Genomic DNA, 23,020 nt, shown 5'->3' with positions numbered 1-23,020 from the left:
AGTTCCTGGACTCTAGGAGAGAGGTGGGAAATAAATTAAATCTGAAAATAAGTATTTGAATAGGAAAGAGACGACCGAGAGGAATTGGTGGCCGGGTTTTGACAGTGTTTGGTTTGACAGATCTGTGGCTTCAGTAAGATCATCCTAGGTCACGGGGGACTGAACCTGCAGCTACAGAGGTTGCCATAGGTAACGAAAGGCCATATTCTCCCAGTCTCACTGATCTGGTAGCATTGATGCAACATCAAAGTCGAGCTTACTGGCACTACTATGAAAGCAACGGGGTTCCACGATGCTTTTACTAGGCTTGCTTTCTTGTTGAATCACAAGGAGGCTGGACTTGGAGCTCCCCACACAGCCCCATTTTAGAGGTGCCTGTGCCCGTGCCCACACCAAATGCCTCTTTACCCACCTGACAGCTAAAAGCATGATTTCCCTCATTAGCTCAGGTTCGCCTCTTGCTTAGATAAGGAATTTTGAATTGGAGAACTGCTATCAATCTAATTCATATGCAAGAGACTCGGATTGTGAGCAAATGCTGGCGGTTACTGTTCCTTGAATTTTTCATTTAGTACGAGTGAATCCTTTAAGTTTGGTTCAAAGGTGAATTCGCAAACGACTAGGAGCAGGGCAGAACCGGTCTGCCCCTCCCAAACACAAGCATCCTGCAATCCAGCGACTCCTCTAATTAAAGGTCTAGCAGGCTCACAAGATTCCCAGAGCCAATTAAACAGTGCTCACCCTTGAACCTCCCGGTAGATTGGGGGAGCCGCTTGGCATTTGCTGTGATTGATATGAAAAGTAGCAACGTATTTTTAAGCACATTTAGCCCTGTTGTTACTCCGTGGAGCACAAGCTTTCAACACAGCAGCCTTTTATTCTCTGTGCTTTTGGAGTGTGAGAACGCCGTGAAAGCCGCTTGCACCGCAGCCTTCCTCGGGGCTGGGAATCAAGGCACCGCGGAGAGGGTGGGGCAGCTGCAAGGCACTGCGGAGCGGGTGGGGGCAGCTGGAGAACGGCCGTGCGGTGGCAGTGCAGTGCGGGGAGGGCCAGCCGGCAGCTGTCATCTGAATGGCATTTCTCCCTGCCACCATCCTCCTGCCTAAGGCTCCCTCCATTCGTATTCCTGGCTTTCGTGTTGCCGAGCGTCAAGGCCAGCTCCCTTTGCACCTTTCATTCCTGGTCCCTCTTGCAGTTTCGTTGATTTACAAGGATTCATTGGATCAATTCAGAAAAGAACAAGCTGGTAAAAATTGGAGCTAGTTAGGAGACACTCTATTGGGAAGAATTTATTTAAATGCAAGAAGTTAAAGCCAAATCTGTAAGTTAACTTCTTATTCACCGCTGTTACTTAACTCCATTCATTTCCTACTAATTAGTGATTAATTTGTTCTACCTGTATGGAAACTACTTTCCTGCTGATGAGAGAACTCCTTCCCCAGGGAAATATTTATATTCTAATTAGGAAGCTGTACATATTTAGTGCAGAAAATGTAAAACTACCACATTTAAATAACGTACAAAGAAGAAGTTTAAAAACCACCCTCATTAGCAGTAATTGCTACTGCGTCCCCGGGAAATGTCTAAGTCTATTTTTTAGGGAGCCAGGAAATTTTTAGGCGTGCTTTTCTGAGCGTGCTCTGCCAGAAACACAAGCATGCTATGGCAAACATGCTTGTGGTTTTGTTCAATGTCAGATTGAAACAGAGTAACTCAGAGTAGGGAAGAGCCTGCTTTGCATCACCGTGTGCTTGTTTGTGTGTGACACTAAATCATAAATACTTTCCTATCAAGACATTTCACTGAAGGTTTTATATGTCTATATAGAAATTTATTATTTGGGTAGTCCATGATTTTTGGAAAGCTTGTGTTTTCCAAATGTGTCCAACAAATTTTGGCAAATTGGTGCATAAAGTTCTGCGAATAAGTTTTGTGGAAATCCGTGGCTTTTCCTTAGAAAAGATTCTTAGAATAATTTGTGGCTCAAGGGGTTATTTGAACTTCAAAGTGCCCTCCACAGAGGCCATTAGGGACTGAGCCTCCTATGACACTGTGTGAGGTCGCAAACAGGGAGCTTAGATAGACAGCCTTTCCTGAGCCTGCTTTCCTTGCAGGTATTTTCACTACAGGAAGAAAACCAACCTCGTGCTAGAGTTCTTGGACAACAGGAAAAAGAAAATAGAGTATGGGCAGCTATGGAAATGTTTTGCAAGAGTGGGAAACAGTGGGGGCCATCTCAACCATCGCCTGAATTAAGGCATTTTGTTTTCTGTCATGTATAGATAAACAGAACTAACTCTATTTGCTATGAGAACCCTTGGGATCAAGAAAATAAGGACTTCATAACAACAGCATAATGAGGCCACCGGGGTGCTGAAAGCCTTCATTAATGGATGATTTTAAAGTCCTTCAGGAGCTTTAGGGAGAGTTCAGAGTGAATAAATTCCTTTACTCCTAACGACTAATGTCTGCCTGTGTGGTGTGGCTTGTTTCAAACAGAACTGAAGTTTTAAAAACACTCATCCTTCCCAATCTCCTGTTGCAGATGAGATAGATGTGTCATGTTCACCGAAGTCGTCACCGTCTGTTGAGAGATGAGTCAGTTAATTTTCAGCATTTATCTTGTAAATCTAAGCTTTTGAGCCTATCTGGAGAGCCTGAGAGATCAGTACCATGCTCTCCAGATGTCCCAGTTTGCAAGAGCAGAGCCGTAGGAGGAGAGACTCTGGACTTGGCCTTAATGCTGTCTTGAAGTCATGCTCTGCCGCTAGATCAGATACGATAAGGGTTTTCTAGTGTCCCTCTAATGAAACTTGGATTTTTTTTTTCATGGATGATGCTTCTAAGATTTTGGGGTGGGGTCGGGGGGTGGTGAGATGGAGTGGAGCCTCACTATGCAGAAACAGGCTGGCCTTGAAGTCATGGAAACCCACCTGGCTCTACCTCCTGAGTGTGGGATCCTGGTTGAGTACCGCCACACCTGGCCCTTGCTCATTGACTCTGGAGGTCAGTTCTCTGGAGATGCTCTAAACTTCAGGCAAGCTTTATTTATTAAAATACAAATGAAATATCACTGTACTTCCCCTCTTTGTCTAATATAAAAGAAGGAAAGCTAATAATATAAGAAAAACTATATACAGTAAGTACAACAAACTATATACAATAGATACGGCAATAAGTACGTTTTGGTGAGTCACAGTCTTATACCTAATTTACATTCCATCATAACTTGCTTTCTGTATCTGGTAAACTATAACTATCTAATCTTCAACTCCCTCAGGAAATAATATTAACTGAGTAAGCAGAAAGTGCGAACAAGCAACTTTCAAAAAATGTGAGAAATGACAGAAGCAACTGGCTGCCTGGACAGTGACCCATAGTTCCTATGCAATGTTGGGGCATCAATCTCCAGCCTACAGGCCTAGCATATCCAGTAGACTTTTCTGTGAGGCAGGATGTTCTGAAGGGCTGTTCCTCCTTGTCTTGACAGTCACTTGTTTGGCAGTCACTTTTGTGTCCTGCTTGTCCAATAGGACAGTTTAAGTGTCTCAGATTGGAGTTTAAGGTGTACACTACAGGTATCATATAAAAGGCACTCCTAACATAGAAAATGTCCATGTGACCTGGCAGTGGGGGTACACGTCTTTAATTCCAGCACTTGAGGGACAGAGGCAGGTGGATCTCTGTGAGTTCGAGGCCAGCCTGGTCTACAAAGCAGGACAGCAAGAACTGTTACACAGTGAAACCCTGTCTTGAAAAAAAAGAAATAAGAAAGGAAGAAAGGGAGAGAGAGAGAGAGAGAGAGAGAGAGAGAGAGAGAGAGAGAGAGAGAGAGAGAGAGTCCATGTTGATTTTTGAGGAGTTATGGTTCTAATCTAGAATGTGGAAAAAGAATAGTGGGTACAGATAAACGTCCTTTCTCCCACTCTCCACAATGAAACAGTTTGAGCAATTGGAGAGAGAAAATACCATTTATTCAGGCACAGTGATTGTGAGCCCAAGTCCTGCACACTCCTGAGCTGTGCTTGCACATTTTCAAAGTTTCCCATGATTTCTGAGGACATTTTTTTCCATTTAATAAGCAGCACAGTTTATCTCAATCTCAGCTTCTCTAATCTCTGGAACTGGTGCCATCTCTGCATCATGAATGTGTTTAATTTGTATTTTGACAACTGTGATAGTCTCAAATGAAGTTATGATATGTCTTGTTCTCTGTAGTTACAGATTGCATATTAAGTTTATCTACACTGTAGAATTACTTTATTCTCATGAAAAAATACTGTATTTTGTGAGCAAGGATCTGAAAAGTGAGTCCAGTATTGAGGGCATATACAGAATTATTATTCCTGTTATCATCTTCCTCTCCCGGGTATGTGCCAGTTTCTAAATTTAAGAAAATGATCATATGGAATAAATTTTTATTCTGGTTGTCTATTTTAAGTCTTCCTTTAAAAAGATTTATATATTTTTATTTTACAGTGTGAGTGGTTTGTCTGCATGCATGCACGCACGCACACACACACACACAGAGTATACAATGCCCAAGGAGAGTGGAAGAGGGTGTCAAATTCCCTGGAACTAAAGCAACAGTTGGTTGTGAGCCACTGTGTTGATGCTGAGAACCGCACCTAGGTCTTCTGCAGAAGCAGCCAGTGTTCTTACCACCGAGCCATCTCTTTAGCTCTGTACCCTTCCTTCTAATTTGCTTTTGTAGGCACACTTCTGGCCTCCCTTTGACCTTCCATTCACTGCACCCAAACATTTGATGGCATTTATTAGAAATGACTCATATTTCACATGTCTTCATGCTACAGGTGATAAAGGCATGAGAATCCATCCTGGCCTGGAAGAAACCTGCTTGGAGATGCTGATCTATAGAATCTTAGGGCGACCATGGAACTTGCCTAAACCTCCTCTGCCACTTCTTCCTCCTGACCCCTGACACACTGCAGCCTTTGCATGTGCTGTTTCTTCTGACTCTCTGTTCTCCCTTGCTCCTGCCAAATTCCTGTTTACCTCTAATGACCAGTTCCAAATCTCATCTCCCATTGAAAGGTGAAGTCCCCCTTTTCCAAGCTGTTATTAGTTACCTCCTCTTTGAGCCGTCTCATAACTCTGCATGCAGGAATGAGGCTTTCAGTATTTTCTTATGAGTTTGGGAGGGGAGGGCCACATAAACATGGTCCCCTGTGCCCTTGTCACACCTGTCAGTACTTCGCTCTTCTTTGTTTTTCCATAGCCCTAGTACATTGTAAATGTTCAGTGTTTGCTCACTAAAGAAGCTGACCTCAGTCAGTTCCCTCACAGGTGGTAATCTGATTAATGAACAATAAGGGGATTGAGCCAGATGTTATTAAAAACACCGTGTGAAACTCGGTTTGCACAGAGACCTTGCAGAAGAGGACTTGAGTATGTGGTGAGCCACACTTGTCTGGGAGGGAAAGTGTGTGGTGAAGTCAGAAGCTTGTGCGCCATGCCATTTTACCCTGGCAGCCAGAAGCAGCATGCTAGTTTGTTCTAATGTGTTTATAAAATGTTAGATTGTTCTTTCACCTTGTGCGCTGGCTGGTTATGATGTCAGCTTGACATAGGTAGAGTCAAGAGAATCTCAGTTTAGAAAATGGCCCCCAACGGATTGGCCTGTAAGGGAGTCTATAGGACACATTGGTGTGGCTGATGTCCATTGTGGGTGGTGCCACCTCCCAATCCCTTGTCCTCTAGGTCCAGGGATGTATGAGAAAGTAGGCTAATGCCATGGGGAGCAAGCCAGCCAGCAGCATTCTTCCACAGGCTGTGCTTCATGCAGTTCCTGCCTCCAGGTTCCGGCCTTGAGTTCTTGCCTCACTTCCCTGGAGGATGGACTACAGACTCTAAGATGAAATAAACCCTTTCCTTCCTACACTGCTTTTTCATCATGGTGTTTTATCACAACAATAGAAACCCTATCAAAGACACCTGGTCCTGCATCTTCGTTCCTCCTCTGTGACTATTTTAAATTGACCTACTGAGTTTGATTAATTAAATGGAAGTAACCATGTTAAGGGTTCATAAACTTGTTGAAAGGCTTTTAGTAGAGCTTTTATATTCAACAGAAGATAATAGACTACCAGGTCTCTTGACACTGTCCTAGAAGTGACTAGAAAAGCAGGCTTGTCCCATGTCTAGATCCACTCATTTATTCACAGGCTTTCCCTACTCATGATAGATGTTTCACCAGAGGTTCTTGGACACCACGCTTATGCTATATCCTAGGCAAGCAGCAGACAATAAAGTAACAGTCTCTCTACTGTTTTCCAAAAAAAAAAAAAAAAAAAAAAAAACCCTCACTTTTTTTTAGGGAAAGGGAAGAACTATCAGGAAGCAGGCCTTCATCGTGAGAACAGTTATGAAAGAGGAAGGTCCAGAGGTAGAATGCCTCAGCTGTACGCTGGGAAGCAATGACAGTTTTCCCCAGAATTTGTCTAATCTCAGATCTGAAGAATGAGCGATAGAGAGCCACAGGCAGGGTCAGGAGGGACCAGAGGAGGAAGTACACAGGCCAGGAATAGTACACACAATGCCCTGGAGTCAGAGAATAGGGCCCTAGGGGTACCCAGGAAGTATATATGACTGGAGAGCTGAATTCAAAGAGAAATAAATGGATCAAGATCAAGACAGGCCCCAAAGGCTATGGCCAGGTGCTTTAACTGTGTGGTGAGGGTTGTGGAGCACGTGCTGAACCTTTGCTTGTGTTTGTGGTTTAGAGAGACCACTCTGGCTGCTCAGGGTATAAGATGGACGGCATCATTTGCAAGTAATTTTTGAAGCAGATATGTGCTTGTCTCCCTCTCCCCCCACCAATAAATTTCAGTGCATGTAAAAAAAAATTACATAAACATGATGTTCTCTGTCAGTCTCATCTGCCAGAGCTTAAAGGAAGGAGTGTGAACCACAGAGTTCCATCCACTCCATCCACTTTCCCAGTCTCAGAGCATGACCATTTGCAACATGGAATGTTTCCAACACACAGAATTAGAAAATGGTATGGGATGAAGAGGAACGCTCACACTCAGATCTGGCAGGGGTAAATAGTGTGCCATATTTACTTAGGATTCTCTCTCCCTTTCTCTCTCTCCCAGGTAACCCCATTCTTTTCCACTGTTTCCTTCTCCAGCATCAACATCTACCTTATAATTAAGGAGCATTGATCTGTTAGATAGATGGTAGACAGACAGATAGATGGTAGATATAGATAGACAGAATGACAGACAGATGGCAGATAGATACATACATACACAGATACTTAGATGATAGAATTTAAGTAGCCCAGGCTAACCTTGAACTCCCAGTCCTCCTGCCTCAGCCTTTCCAATAGTTGGAATTATGGGTATGAGTTGTTGTTCTTGGTTTTCATATACATATATTTTTTAGATTTTTAAAATTTTTTACGAGTGTTTGAGCCACATGTGTGCCTGGTGATAGCAGAGATGAGAAAGGGATGTCAGATCCTCTGAAACTGGAGATACACATGGTTGTGAACCAGCATACAGATGCTGGGAACCAAGCCTGGGTCCTCTGGAAGAACAATAAGTACTTTTAACAGCTGGGTAATCTTTCCAGCCCTTCCTACATATTTACTACTCTTTTATTATTTGAGCAAAACCATAAGCCATAAAGAATATATCAAGTTTTATAATTATTCTCCTTCTTTTGCTTACCTGAGTTCAGAGATTCATCTCTCCTGATAATGGCAAGAACATAGTTTGTTCTTTGAAAACTTTCTGCATCCCAATAAGCCTCTCTACCAACACAATAATCCAAATCAATCTGAATTAGAAAAAGCCCAGGTTTAGTGGATACAAGCGCTCCTGGATGGCTTTCCAGCCCCCCAGAGAGGAGATGGGAAAGGAAGACTGGAAAACCACATATGTGTTCTCTGGGGGGGGGGGCAGTTTAAATGCCCTGTGGAAGTGGTCTTGAGTATCTCTGTGGAGGGGTCATCATCCGGTGGACTTTCTCGGGCATGGGGTCTGTACTGAGGCAAGTCCCAGGGGAGGGGGCTTAGGGTAAAACTTCCACTGGAACATTCCAGACTCTGGATCTATGGATGCCAGGGGCTGGGGTGAAGCCTTCACCCAAACATTCTTATATAGGTGGAATTACTCACATGAAGATATTGCGCCTTAGTGCCTTGCTGAGCAAAAGGATGTAATGTCTTTTCTTTTGTGATGTGATAGTTCCCTTTCCAGGGGCCTACCTCCAGCGAGGGTGTGAACTTCAACTTGTGTGTAGTTCCAGCGCTCTGCAAACCACCCCCAAGGCCACACCCCACACACACAGTTTACCTTTTATCTGCTAATTAGGAGAGTCCATGTTTTGCCACCTGCAGTTTGCGCTGCTTTCTGTACCAGCAATGTAGTCTCTCCTCCCATAGTGTGAATGGGGCGAAAAGTCAAGGCAAGTTCAAGAGGAAGGGGTTAACTCCCGCCCGTGTATTGCTTTTGACAGTGAGAGCCCAGGATCAGCTACTGCTGGGTATGGTACAGTAGTCTCTGCTCAGGGCCCCAGCTGCCTTCAGAACTGCCCGAGCGTGAGGGAGTGCCACACGAAAGAAAGACTTCCGCTGGATTTCTGGGCATATCCAAGAAAGGCTTAAATGACAGGGGAAGAAAACCACAAGTAAAAGAGGAGGATGAACGAGGAAAAGCAAGAAGAAAGACAGTCAGCACACCCACTTTTACCTCCCATGGATGCCACGTAATAGGAAGCCATCGGTTTGGTGGCCTGGCAGAAAAGTGGTTTGCAGACTTGTGACCTCAGAGCATCATGGAGCGGAAGACAGCAGGCCAAGCATGATGTGGAGACAGGAGGCAAGTGATCATCAGAGCCAGTCCCCGTGTTGACAGGGATGGGGCCTGCTCTGGTTTGCAAATCTCTGACCGCTCAGACGAGCCGGTACAATAGACCTAGACCGTCTCCCTTGAACTCTAGAAATAAAAGTGGTCAGCCGGGGACTTGGAACAGGTGCACCTAAGAAGTCATGACAGACCCGAAAGGTGGGAAGGCAGGAGCCCTGACCCTTTAGAAGACTCCACGGGCAGAGTGAAGTGGGACAGCCTTGAGGTGAGAAAGTATACAGAGCGTTTATCACCGTGCGGGGCCCTACACGCTTTGATGTCTGAGGGTCAGTTGTCGGACAGCTCTGACAAGGCAGCTTTCAGTGGGAAGCCACCGGAATGCAGGTCACATGTATTCAGGTTGTGACTCACGCCCAGCAGAAAGCATGACACCACGCTGGCATGGGGCCGCCCGCACCCCGCACATATCTCATGGGACAGATGCGGGCCGAGTGAGTTCTGTGCACACGGGGGGAGGGGGAGTGATTCACAGCTGCCCACCGTAAGACAGGAAAACCCCTGTCTTCTAAGTGCTCCTGCATAGCCTCGCTTCCATGAGCTTTATGGCCCTGGAATGTAAAAACATCCCTGGGTAGATGAGACTTCTCTCTGTCTTTACTGTGTTGATTGGGAAATCTGCACACTCCCTGGTCCCCAGACCGGCGGCACCTCTAGCTCTCCAGACTGTTTGCTGGGCCGGAATCCAGTAAAAGATAACTTGGAGCACAGAACATTGTGTCCCAGCACAAAGAACTCTCTAGCTGCCCTGTGCTTCTTTATACTACGCACACAGTCAAGCAAGCCTTGTTTTTTTTTTTTTTTTTTTTTTTTTATCTTTTGGACTAACGAGAAATCCATATGTTCTTTCTTGCATGATGCATTACACTCTTAAAGTACCCGTTAGTCACACTGTCCTGCGTGCGTTTCTTGTCCCCACTTCTGCAAGACCAGACCTAATGTGGAACAAGAAATTAGGTAGCACTCAGAGTGCTGAATGTAAAGTAGGAATTTTAAGCAAATATCAAACTCCAAAGTTTGGGTGTCTCAGGGCTAGCTTCCGTGATGCCTGATTCCCCGTGTGTTCATTAAAAAACGAGATGGACCCACTGATAGCATCCTTTGTGTATAGGCTACCTCCATGTGCTGTCGGTCAATGGGCATCGGGTTTGACTTAGTCAGCAGTAACCCATTTTATTTCCTACTGCTAGTACTGCCAGACTTGCTTGTTCCAGATCTCTTTTGAAAAGTCTTTATCCATTTAATTAGGTAAAACGGTGATGTGTGTAAAAGCGTTGGACCCCCTTTTTTATACACAAACGGTTAATGTAAACACAGTCGGAAACTACTAGCACTTGTGCTCATGGAGCTTCTGCTGGATTGCCGTGCATAGCTGAGAAAGCTTAAATGACAGGGAAAGAAAACCACACGTAAACGTTTGGGATTAGGAAAAGCAAAAAGAAATACAGTCAACACATCCATTTTTACCTCACATGGGTGCCACATAATAGGAAGCCACCAGTATGGCAGCCTGGAAGAAAAGTGGCTTTACACACACACACACACACACACACAGCACATATATCTCTGCATATATTATATATGTACCTACATATATATTTAGATATTTAATGTGTATATTATATGTAAATATATAATATGTATATGTAGATATATAATATGTACACATATATATGAAATTGGGGGAGGTAGTTCTGAGAATATAGTTCAGTGGTACAGCCTTTGCCAAGTATGCACAATCCCTGGGTTCTATATATCCCCAGAACTGAAAAGAAAGTAGACGATAGATAGGTAGATGATAAATAGATAGATGATAGATAGATAGATAGATAGATAGATAGATAGATAGATAGATAGATAGATAGAACATAAGTTGATTGTCACTTTTTAAAGTACTACCAAATTAAAATATTGGCCATAGTCATTTGTCACAGTGTTTTTAAAACTGCTTGAGTTATCTTTAATAGTGGCATCTAAGTGCTTTGGTGGATAAGTAAGTGTGCCATGCTGGACAGTTCTCCATGACAAAGTACTTGGGAGAAGCAGCTATGAGGAGGAAAGGTTTATCTGGCCTACGGCTTCAAGGCTTCAGTTCAAGGGCACTGTCTCCTCTGTTTCTGAACTGTGGTAGAAAGGGTGGATAGGATTGCCTACCCTATGCCAGTCTGAAAGCAAAGTGAGCAGACAGGGTCAGACACAAGATACTTCCTCAAAGACATACCCCTAGGAACTCCTCTCTTCCCATAAGGCTCCATCTTCTACAGTTTCTACGACCTCCCAAATTTTTAATCTCCCTGTAGTTTAAGCCACTAATTCAACGGGAACTCTCACGATCCAGTCTTGTCCCGCTAACTCATTCCTCCACATGGTGGCTAACCCTTCATCTTAGGAGCCCTTTCAGAGGGTGCTTTGCTGAACTGTAGCATTGGGCACGCGTTTAGGATGCTACGTGTCGGACAGGAATAGGAAGGAGATGCTGAAGGTGTGGGAGTGGTGGTGGGGGAAGGGTGCTGAGGCTGCAGGCTTTCCGGAGAGTTCAGGGTCCCTGTCTCAAACGTTCCGTTTGTCAGGGGTCCACCAGAAAGCTCTTCCACTCTTTGCCTTACTTGTGATAGGCTTTTCCTGAAACCTTTAGTCCTGATGGAAAGTTCTCTCAAAGACACCTTTCTGGGGGCTGGACAGAGAGCCCAGCAGCATGCGCTACTCTTGCGGAGGATCCAAGTTCAGTTTCCAGCTCTGCCATGGGTGCCTCACAACTGTCTGAGCTCCAGTTTTCAGGGATCTGACACCTCTGGTCTCCATGGACGTCCATCCATACATGTACAGACTCAGACAGAGAAGCGCATAACTAAAAATCATTTTTTTTTAAATTTAAAGACACATTTCCAAGACCACTATCAAAACCAGTTTCTGCCTCCTTGTCCGCTGCCGTATCACTTTCTCGTGTCATTTTTAGCATATGGCCCAATTTGTAGCTGTAAATCATGTGCATACGTATGTGTTCAAGCATGTATATGTTTTTTTCCCCAGCTCGACTATAAACTCCATTAAGAAAAGAGTTCTGCCTGTTTTGCTCATCTCAACAAACCTATCCTGATCTAATAGGCTGCAAGTGTTGACTGGACAAATTCACTGGACATTTTTTTAAAATATTTTTTTATTAAAAATTTCCGCCTCCTCCCCGCCTCCCATTTCCCTCCGTCTCCCCCCACTCCCCTCCCCCTCCCTTTCCAGTCCGAAGAGCAGTAAGGGTTCCCTGCCCTGTGGGAAGTCCATGGTCCTCACTAGACATTTTTGACTCTTCATGTAAAAAAGCCATATATATATATCAACTCAGTGAGTTCGCATTTAAGCGCTCTGCAAGCAGCCCTGCATTTTTATACATAGAGTAGTTATATTATTGGATATTGCCTTAATACTTTTGCTATCACAAAATCCATATATTCTCAATGCCTCCAACTCAATAAACACCCAAAGAGAACGCAGAGAAAAAATTGGTATCACAGCAATTCAGCTGTTTGCACTGGAGAGAGCTGAGCTGAGGCAGGAGTTGTGGGGTATAGAGAAGGGAGTCTACACTGGATGGATCCAGAGGCTCAGTCCCTGAGGCATGGCCTCCCAGGAGCATGGAATTTGCTGGAGGCAATGCTGAGGCTTAGGGGTGTGTGTTGGGCACACATCTAGCTCTTAGCCGGGAGAGTGGCAGGAAGGGTGCCTTGCCGCCAGGGAAGAAAGTAGGTAATGAAAGCTGTAGGGAGAGCTCAGATCTTCAAGGGGACTGTCCAACCTCAGCAAGCCCTTTTCCTGCTTCTGTAAGATCAGCTTCCTAACCTCCCCCCTACCAGGCTGTTGGGAGGCACAGGGAGGGTAAATACCTAGCAGTGTAAGCCAGGGCAGATGTTCAAAACCAGAAACTCTTGCTATTAGGGGAGGAGAGAGCCTCTGGCTTTGTTAGAGGTGGACCTTGGTGTTGGCGAGCAAAAGCTGTAGCCTGGAACCTGATTGGCTATGTTCGAATCCCATCTCTCCTCCTTTCTGTTTAAGCAATCTAGGCTAAATTAGGTAAACTTTCAGTTTCCTTATCTATAACCTGGGAGTAATAGTAATACCACATAGGGATTCTGAAGACTAAGTTACTATCATGCAGTAAGAGATATATGCAAGTGATTTGCTCTCTTCCTTATTGTTACTGGTAATTTCTCTCTCTGTGGGACTGAACACCTGAGTCATCCAGCTGAAACTGCCTGTCTGGCAATAGAAACCGCCAGCCCAGGACTTAGCTGAGTGGTCTGTTTAAAAAACTACGGCAAGGCTGATTGTCCCCGATGGCTCGCATTGGCAAGGTTAAAGGTTAACAGCCACATTCCATTCCGTAGGGTTTAAAGGCCACTGTTACTGTATATCCCAGAGCCCACTTCCAAGTCAGGTACCTCAACCTGACTGTGTGCATAGAATTCATTTGTTGGCACCCTGGGGAAGCCCTGCCTGATACCTACAGAAAGAGTCTGAGGAAGCCTAGGATTCTGAGGTAAGAGTGGAGGTGGGGAGAGAGGGAGGAGGAGGAGGAGGAGGAAAAGGAGGAGGAGGAGGAGAAGGAAGAAGAGGAGGAAGAGAGTGAGATTGTAGGCCCACACTAACTAGCAGACAAGCCGGGCTGAGGTGTTGATTTGTTCAGTCAGTCAGGTATAGGGCCCTGGGGCAAGCGCAGAGCTGGGAGTTGTGCCCAGGCCAGAAAAGCAGCAGGAACGCCAGGAGCAACCTCCAGGGAAAGTACCTGGGATGGCTGCCCAGGGAGGCTTTTTCATGACCCTCTAATGTGGAAAGGTGAGGGAGAGTCCACGCTTGGATGGCAGTACTTTCTCTCCGGCTTCTTCAGGGGTGTGTGTGTGTGTGTGTGTGTGTGTGTGTGTGTAAGAGTTGAGGAGCTTTGCCTGCACTTTCCCCTGGCTCCATCTCACTATTCAGTTGTGCAAAGAGAGAAAAGTTCACTTCCTTTTTGCTCCTACAACTTTGTTTCCATTTCAGAGTAAGGCTTAAGGAACCTAAATGGAAGGACCTGGCTAGGAGGCTCTATCAGATCAGGGTTTGCCATGACTGAACTTTCCTCACCTTAACCCTCCTTTCTCCACATCGTTTACAAGCATGCATGAAGGACTGACTTCTCATCTGTGATTTCAGCCCACTCCTGAGACAGTCCTCATGGCGCACAGATAACACTTCTCACGTGGGGCATTTCTGCCTCCCACTAGCTAAGGTAGAACTTGGCTTTCTTCTTTGTTCTCTGTCCTTGCCCTTAAATCAAGCAGGCCCCTCCTTCCACTAGAACTTGGACTGGGTTGAAAGTCAGATCCTTTCCCAGTGGCATAGCATTTCCTTGGCTTTGTAACTTTATTAAAGATTTCGCAGAGGTTGAGCAGCTGAGCATGGACCCCCTCCACCATGATCCCATGATGATCCCATGATCCCACATTGCTTGGCATTGCTCCACTTTCTCCGACACCTCTGCACCTTCAGACCACAAAGGGAACCAACCGGATCTTTGAGACTTCCCGAGGCTCTAGGTCCACTTCTACCCACACACATTCCAAACATACCAGCATCTACCCACACCCCACATTAAATGCGATTTTTGCTTCGGGCAATGAAAAGCATGTTTATAATTTGCTTTTTGAAATCATTGAACTGTATCTCATTCAATTTGTGATTGGCTCAAGTTTCTCAGGAGTTATACAATCGAGAGTTCTTAAAAATAAGAACATTATCCTGTGAATTATTTTCATTTAAAATAGAATATTTTTGAATAATAGAGTTAGCAAAGAAGTAATTATCATATATTTGTAGACATTTACTTCAATCTTGGGACATTTCCTGGTATTTTTCTTGTACTGTGGAAACAGTAGTCTCTCCTAAACCCACCAAATCTTTATGTACGCACCGAGCAAAGAGGTGCCATCAAGCCTAACGACTTGAGTTGGATGCCTCAGACCCACATGGTGGAAGGAAAGAAATGACCCCTGCAAGTTGTATTCTGACCTTCACACAAGTGTCCTAGTGTGCACACCAGCCTGCTTGTGCACACGCATATACACAAAATCAAGTTTTTAATGTAATAGAAATACATTACAAATAAATAAAAGGACTTGTAAAAAGTTGCTGCAAAGCATGCAGAAAGGTCAAAAGGGGGTTGGTTACTCCCGTGACGTTTGTTATTGTGCCAGTATGCCCTGTATGCAGGAAGTCTCAGAGGTGGTAACTGGGTGATGTTGATGGTCACTTTTCTCTTCTGGTAGCATGCAAAGTTCCTTCTAGCACAACAGACACTGGTCAGTAGGCGTGAAGCTTCTAGATGGGCACCAGCTTGATGCTCGATTTCTTTGTGTTTAATGATTTAGTAAGTTGTGTCTTCAGCAGTCTGGCCATACCATAAAGTTATGGTTGGTTTAAGGCCCATGACATGGAACCCATATTTGAGACTAATAAAGTGGCCAAGAACCTGAGACTAGATAGATCACAGACCCTAGGGGAAAACCAAATACTATTATTGTGCTAAAGGAAGATAGCAATAAAATGATTCCTAATAATACGTTGCTATACACATAGGTTAATGCTTCACTCAGCCCTTGTCAGAGAAGCCTCTTGCAGTAGCTGGTAATTAACACAGCGACGCACAACTAGACAGTGTGCAGAGAGTGAGAGACTTTTGGAGCACTGAAGTCTAAATGGGGTATCTCCATCAAACCCCTTTCCTCAAGGCTTAGGTGTCTATGTGGAAGGGGAAAAAGAAAGATAATAAGAGCTGGAGGGAGTGAGGTGGTGGCAGCATGTCTTTAATCCCAGTACTCGGTGCACTGAAGTCAGCCCTGTCTGTAGAGTGGGATCCAAGCAGCTAAACCTACACAACGCAAAGCAACCCTGTCTTGAAAAACAAAACAAAAAGAGCTAGAGGTGATGGATGACTCCAAGGAAAAATATCATCCAGTACAACAGGACTGATACACATATGAATTCGCAGAGATAAGTGACATTTGGCATAAGACCTGAACGGGTTGAAATCAGACAAAGCCCCAGCCCTGAGAAGGGAAGCGGACAAAATCCCACCCTCAAATAAGAAGGTGTTTACAATTGGAAACCTGCTGGAAAAGGAAAATCCGTTGTCTCCAATGGAGTGGCACTGGGGATATCATTCACACTCCAGGGCAAGCCCCGTGCTGAGGAGTGGGTGGCCAACATTTTTGTTTTATTGTGCATGTGCTTATGTGTGTGCAGTTTTATTTTGCTTTGATTTTTATTTTTCATTTTTTGTTTTGTGCTTAGTCTTTTGAAAGAGAGATGGAGATACAGAGAACATGAAGTAGGGTAGTTGGTTGGGTAAGGTGTTTGGGGAGGGGGAAAGAATATGATCAAAATATATTGTATGAAAAAAATGTTATATAGTTTTAAAGAAAAAATATAGAAACATATGGTACTGAAATAAAAAATAAGACAGAAGGAAGTAAAAGATAGTTAAATGAACTTGTGCATTAACTTTATAAAGAAGATATTAAAACATGTCGGTTCTAAAGACACGTAGACTGAAAATTCATGAGAAGTTAGGGTTAGGATTGAAGGCACACGTGGAAAGAATGTGGTTCCTAGGTCACTTTAGGATTTAGCTAGTGAAAAATGCATGCTGTACCTACTGAAAGAAGGAACAGGTGACAACTTCCAGAGTGGTTCTGGACCCACGAAGTTAGAAGGAAACGAGAGGAGAGTGCAGGAGCCTGAGGAGTCATAGCGCAGATGTGAACTGAGAGACAATAGCCATGAGAACAAATGCAGAGCAGCTCAGTGTTCTGCCACCTAAAGACGCCCCGAATTGAAATGCCTGCTTGGGCAGAGGGCACCATGAGCCAGTGTTTAAGGCAGGCCCACGGCAAGGCAGCTCCTAGCACCTGAAAGGGTCCAGTCCCACCCCGGCTGCTTCACTTGCCTGCAGCAGCCCCATCAAACCAGAAGAAAAGTAAATATCATCTTGCTTGTTGAGTCTGATGCCTGAGCCAGCTCCCGCCACATTGGTTCCGCCCCGGGGCTATGAAGGTGAGAAGCAGAAATGTTCGTCGTGCCTCCCCCTCCTCATTTCTCTTTTTCTCTGTCTTCCTTCTCTTTGCCGTGCTTCCCAGCTTGTGGGGTGCCTTTAACATTACGAGTGTTCCCGAACAGCTTGCGAAGTCCGGGTATCCAGGAAGGCCCAGAGAAGCCTCGGTGTAAGCGAAACTCCAGACGTTATTTTAGGTTTGGAGTGACCACTCGGGGCTGCATGTGTTTTACGTTTGAATTATCCAGCATTTTTCCTATCTGGTAATGTTAGGTCTCTCAGGCAAATGATAAGGTTGAGCAGGGTGGAAATTGCAGGGTGAGGCTGCCGGTGGCTCTTGAGCATGAGACATGGCTTCCATTCATGTAGCGAAGGTTCGCCAGGGCTCTTTGTTTTCATCTTGATGTTTTACTTAGGGTGCATTTTCCCATGTGTCTGTTCTGCTTTATCTTCTTGTGCCTGTGGACTGAATTATTAACTATTTTTTTTTATTTTCTCCCTCCCTTGTCCCTGCCGTGTGTGTGTGTATATGTGTGTGTGTGTGTTTTAAAGGAAAGTATAGCTTAAAAATCAGATTTTCTGATTGCGGGTTTCCGATTTGCTGGCTGACACGGCACTGCCTTGCTCTCTAGTGGCTAAAGAAGGTGAGAAGTGTCCGTGCTGCTGTCCTGTACCCTCCATCTGGCTTTTTCAGATCTTCGTCTGACTTGTTCAGTAGAGATGGTTTGTCTTGAGGGAGTCTCGTGAACCTTGAGCTATGAAGGAAGTATTCCTATGAAGCAACGTGAGTTTGCTTCTGCGAAGGGTTCCCTGGTCCAGGGAACATTTTTGTGGTGATGTATTGGCTCAGGATTCTTGTGCAGTCTAAACAGTGTAAATCTTGGTGACATGCTTATGCGTGGCATTGGCTTGGTGCTTGGTAGATGACCTCCTCATGCTCTTTGGATGTGCTTCTTATTTAAATATGAGACTGTGACAAAACACAATGCAGACTTAGCCTGCTTCCTGGGCGACGGTCGTAGTTTCTCTAACTCTATTTCCATGTAGATGGATTTCCAGAATTCTGATGGGGTAGTTTTGTCATTCAGGCCTGCTTTCCTTGCACGGCTAAGGGCAGTATCACCTGGCCTCCCTTGGGAATTTCAGTCTCAGCACAGGGCTGAAAGTAGTTGGGCCTACTGCTTTGACTTTCCAAGTTTATGAGGTACATTCTTATGATGGCCACCCTGTGTTCTATTTTATATGATTGGAGTTGAAGGGGGATGCTGGTGAATTGAGTCTGACATTTATTTCTTTATAAAGTAAACATATTCACAAACTATTAAATGCCTATAGTGTTCCTGGCTTTGCTATAGTTGTTAGGGTGCATTCATGAACAACTCAATTTTTTTTGATTCCCCTCGAAAGAAAGACATAAAGAACAGTAAGTAAAAATGTAATAAAATCAGATGAAGTCATGGAAATGAAGTAAGAAGAACCAGGTTGAATGACTGTATTTCATCTTGGATGGCAAAGGACCCTTAGTCAAAGGCTTGCATAAGGAGACGAGGCATCATGCAGATACTGGAGAGATCAGCTCAGGTTCTCCAAGAAGGAGGCACCAAGATGGGATTAACAATGCAAGAGAGTTTTTCTTCTCTTCTACTTTCTTCAGTGCTGTGGTAATGCCAGAAGCAGTAAGAGCAGGAGGATTCATTTTGGCTCACAGTTCAAGGGATACAGTCTTTCATGGTGAGGAAAGCATGCTCGCAGGAGGGGGAGGCCCGCCATCCTACCTACGTCTGCAGTCATGAAACACAGAGTGAACAGAAAGTGGGCCTGGGCGATCCAACCTCCACCTCCTAAAGGATCCACAACCTTCCTAAACAGAGCCGCCAGCCCAGGACCAACTGTTGAAACAGTTGAGCCTCTGGGGAAATTTTTATGTTCAGACTACAACAGCAAACGCTTAGTTAAGATCTGAGGCCAGTGCAAAAGGAAACGGTTAAACCCCTTTTTAAATATTAACCAAGAATTTCAAAGTGACTCTTAAAGAGTGTGCAATGAAGTGCAAAGTCCTCCTGAATGCGCTGTCTGAATGTGGGAGGAAAGGAGGAACTAGCTTTGGGGACACTGGGGAATCCATCAGACTGCCATAAAGGAAGGGGAAAAGTGAGTGGAAGCATCTTCACGTTGTACTGCCCTGAGATTTTGCCAAGGCTTTTGGAGTGTCTTGGAGCTGAAGCCACCTGTTGGGTGAGTTCTCATCTCCCCTAGGCAGCTTTGCTTTGGTGTCCTTGCCAAATCATGCACTAGTAGTGACCCCTGGGAGGCACAGCAGCTGTTCCTGGCCCTTAGGCTCCCTGTCAGTTAGAAGACTCTAAGGCACATTCCTGTGGCAGCCACACTGTGGTTTCCTTTAAGGGAGAGGGAACAGTTATTGCACAGGCTCTTGTTATGGGTCGGATTATGCTCCCCACCTGCAATTCACATTGAAAAACTAACCTGCAGTACCTCTGAACGTGACTTTATTTAGAAATAGAAGGGAGGTCCACTGGAGTTGAACAAGTCCCTAATCTCAAACGACAGCTGTCTCCATCAGAAGTGAGATGATTGAAGATATATATGCTCACAAGAACACCAGGCGAAGATGAGAATAGAGATTGGAGCAATGAGTCTACAAGCCACGGGACACTGGGGATTGCCAGCCAACTGCATAAGCAAGAGGAGAGGCACAGGTCAGATGTTCCCTGGCACCGTCAGAGAGAGCACGGTCCTGCCAACACACAGATTTCAGATTTCCGTAAATGAGACAGTGCCTTTCCATTTTCGAAGCCAAGTACTTTTCGATGCTGTGCTATAGAAGCCCTGGAGTGATAGCAGATTTTATGTGCCGTGGAAACATCAAAGAGGACGGTGAAGATGAAGCAAGTGAATAATGGGAGAGCTGGAGAAGCAGGAGCGGGGTCAGGGATAGGATCTGTATACCAGGCTTCGTGAATTAACAGATTGGCTCTGACTTTTATTCTGAGTATGGTAGGAAGCCTTTCGGGGTTCAGAGAGGGCAGTGGCCTGATTTCACTTGGATTTCTAAAGTTCCCTGATGTGGAAATACACTGTAGAGGAAAGGCAGATACAGAGGAGTCCATCCTGGAATCAGGGAAGGCAGAGAGTGGTGGTTCACGTGGGAGAAGTTCCTGTGTAGGTGGTATGAGAGTATGAGATGTGATGTCAACTAAAAGGTAGACTATATGATTTAGGGAAGGACTGAGGAGAATCAGGAATGAGTATGTGTGTGTGTTTATATACACACATACATATAAATCTATCCTGGTATAGAATTCTTTCTGAGGCTGGAACTGGGTGAGGAGCTTGTCTGGCGTGCACAGGAGTGTTTTAGAAGTAGCATGTTGTTTTGTAATAACCCCCCGCCCTTCACCCCAGTGTTTGTGGACTGCTTTCAGTATCACTGCAGGTATGTTGAACTTTTTGTATTCGGAGAGCTAGCCAGTATTTCTTGAGTGTTTGCACAACTCTGGAGCTAGCAACCTTCTAGATGGACTTCTGTGTCGTCTCTGTCTTTGTGAGTGGCTGTCATCAGTGAGGCTTAAATAGGTGTGCGTATCTATTGCTTCAGGAAAACAGTGCCCCTCCAACTTCGTGGCTTACCAGCGACACTTGGTTATTTCACAATTTCTGCAGGCCAAGAGTGACGTCACAGCTTTGCTGAGTCTTGAGAGAAATGTCTCAAGCTGTGTCCGACTTTCTCAATGGACACCAGCAGGACGCAGCTCCTAGTCAGCCTCTGTTCCTCACTGCTCGGTAACTGGTCAGTCCTTTGCCTTGTGAGTTTCTTGGTAGAACCACAACATGACAGCTATTTTTTTTTCAAAGTAAGCAAGAAAGAGTGGTAGAGTATTTATTTAAACAAACAGAAGCCACAGTTCTTACAGCCCAATCATTGAACTGTTTCATCTTGTTGGTACTCCACACACTAGAAGGAAGCCACCGGTCCACACCCACTAAACAGAGGATTACACTAGGTTGTAGATACTGGAGACCCAGATCACTGAGTTCCATCTTAGAAACCTGCTCACAACAATAACCGTATACACTCGTCTTCAATAGGTAGGTTTGCCGAGGGAACAAAAAGCATTTTAAGAGGTAAGGGACATGGCTTTGAGGGTAAAGTGTCTGCAGCATAGTCATAAATACCTGAGGTCAGATCTCTAGCCCCTGGTTCAAAGCTGGACCTGGCAGTACATACCTCTAATAACAGTGTTGGAGAGCATAGGGAAGTAGGCCTCAGAGGCTCCCAGGCAGCTGACCTAGCAGAAATGGTGAGTTCCGGGTTTGGTGAGAGACCTTGTCTCAAAAAAGAATGGTGGAGAAATAATTGAGGAAGACACCTGTTGTTCTCTGACTGCCACACACACACACACACACACACACACACACACACAGATGTGTGTGTGCACCACCGTGCACACATTCACATTTTAAGATTTCATCTGGATGGCACAGTAGCCCGCATTTGTAATGTAAACACTTGGAAAGTGGAGGCAGGGGGATCAGAAGCTCAAGGTCATCCCCAGTAAGTTTGAGGTGACCCTAAGATCTATAAAACCCTAAGTCTTAAGTGAAAGACCTCGTGTATATCACCTTTCTTTCCAAAAGCTTCATTGCAGACTTCCAGTTCATTTTGTTTGAATATTTTTCCCTGCTATTTCCTCTTCTGAGAGGGAGAGATCTTGAAACAGCCTTTTACAGACTTTACCACAATTATCTCGACTTCCTTCTTCCCACTCTTCCAAAATGTTCTAGAAGGGGGAATAGAGACATGTCGTATGATTCAAAAGTATCAACCAGTACATGCCATCCCTGTCATCCTGGTAGTTAGTCTGGGTTGTCATGACCTGGACTGGGCTATGAAAAAGAAATCCCCGTCTCTACTTGTTTACCGGCTTTGGGTTAGGTTTATTTGGCCAGTCCTGGCCGGGAGTTAGGTGGGCCTGTGATGCCAAGGGAAATACCACAGAGTCATCTCTGCTAAATCCTCGGGGCTCATGCATGGGCTTCCTGGAGTTTGTTTCCTCATAAGTCACAAAACTAAGTTTTGCTAAAGGACCCTTTTCCATTTACTCCAAAATTGTTGGGACTAATACAGATTAATGTAAGAATCCCTCTATCTTCTTCCCATGCAATTTGAGGTAGCTTTTGAAAGTTAAACACATCCCAGCCCTATACTTAAAAATGTGAATTGTCATTCCAAATGTCTGTGGGCCGTAGTTCAGTCTGCTATAGCTAAGTGCAATAAACCCGATGACATGGACAACAGAAATTTCATTCTATATTTCCAAGATTAGGGTGATAACATGGCTTCATTCTCCTGTGGGCCTTCTTGGGGACAACAGAGCTCTCCGGCGTCCCTTTTGAAAGGGAGCCAGTTCCACTTATGAAGGGGATCCCTTGTGACATGGTTACTTCCCAAAGACCTCATCTCCAAACACTACCAGGGTTAAGATTTTTAGTATGTTAATACCAATGGATATTATTTACTGTGGCTTATTAGGTTATGCTCCCCACCTTTGGGCTTGGTCTACCTTAGAAGCCTCCCAAATGAACCGCAAGCTGTCTTTTCTCCCTCTTCCTATTGTCTGCAAGTTATGGAGCTGGGAGGGATTGAACAGCTTCTGATCAAGCTGGGGGAAACATCTTGATAGGGACTTTCATCAACAGTCCCTGTGTATGGATTAGCATAGGTGGAGGAGTTACAATTTACTACACACTACACATTCTGCCTTTGCGGTCCACTTCACTCTTCAGGCGTTGCAAGTCAAAAGGTCATGTGGCTCCTTTTGATAAGGCTGAGTTTAAGAACCTAAGTCTCAGGGTGTCCATTTCATCTCTCCTGTGATTGCTTAGAAAGCCACTCCGACTGGCTGTGGCAGCTCACACCTTTGATCCCAGTCCTTAGGCAAAGGCAGGTGAATCTCTGTTTACAGCTAGCGTGGTCTACACATAGTGCCAGCCCCGTTAACACAGCAAGTTCCAGACCAGCCTACCTCATGAG

The 23,020-nt window shown here is 44.9% G+C and overlaps 1 protein-coding gene across 4 annotated transcripts in view; it reads left to right on the top strand.

Moving 5' to 3' along the window:
- The window catches only part of Mob3b (MOB kinase activator 3B), a 181,472-nt gene that overhangs the window by 27,827 nt on the left and 130,625 nt on the right, over nt 1–23,020 (top strand). Inside the window, exons 1-2 of one of the 4 annotated variants that reach the window (XM_038347266.2) lie at nt 19,022–19,203; nt 19,484–19,685. The exons of 1 other annotated variant lie outside the window; for it this stretch is intronic. The gene's annotated coding sequence lies outside the window, so the exon portion shown is untranslated. Of the gene's footprint in view, nt 1–13,273; nt 13,423–19,021; nt 19,204–19,483; nt 19,686–23,020 lie in introns of those variants that run through there. 2 more of the 4 variants (XM_038347268.2, XM_038347265.2) reach the window with 2 other exon arrangements.

Source organism: Arvicola amphibius, chromosome 11 (genome assembly GCF_903992535.2).
Source record: "Arvicola amphibius chromosome 11, mArvAmp1.2, whole genome shotgun sequence".
Lineage (NCBI taxonomy): Eukaryota > Metazoa > Chordata > Mammalia > Rodentia > Cricetidae > Arvicola > Arvicola amphibius.
The sequence above is the reverse complement of the archived record's forward strand: the minus strand, read 5'-3'. Positions and strand labels throughout refer to the sequence as shown.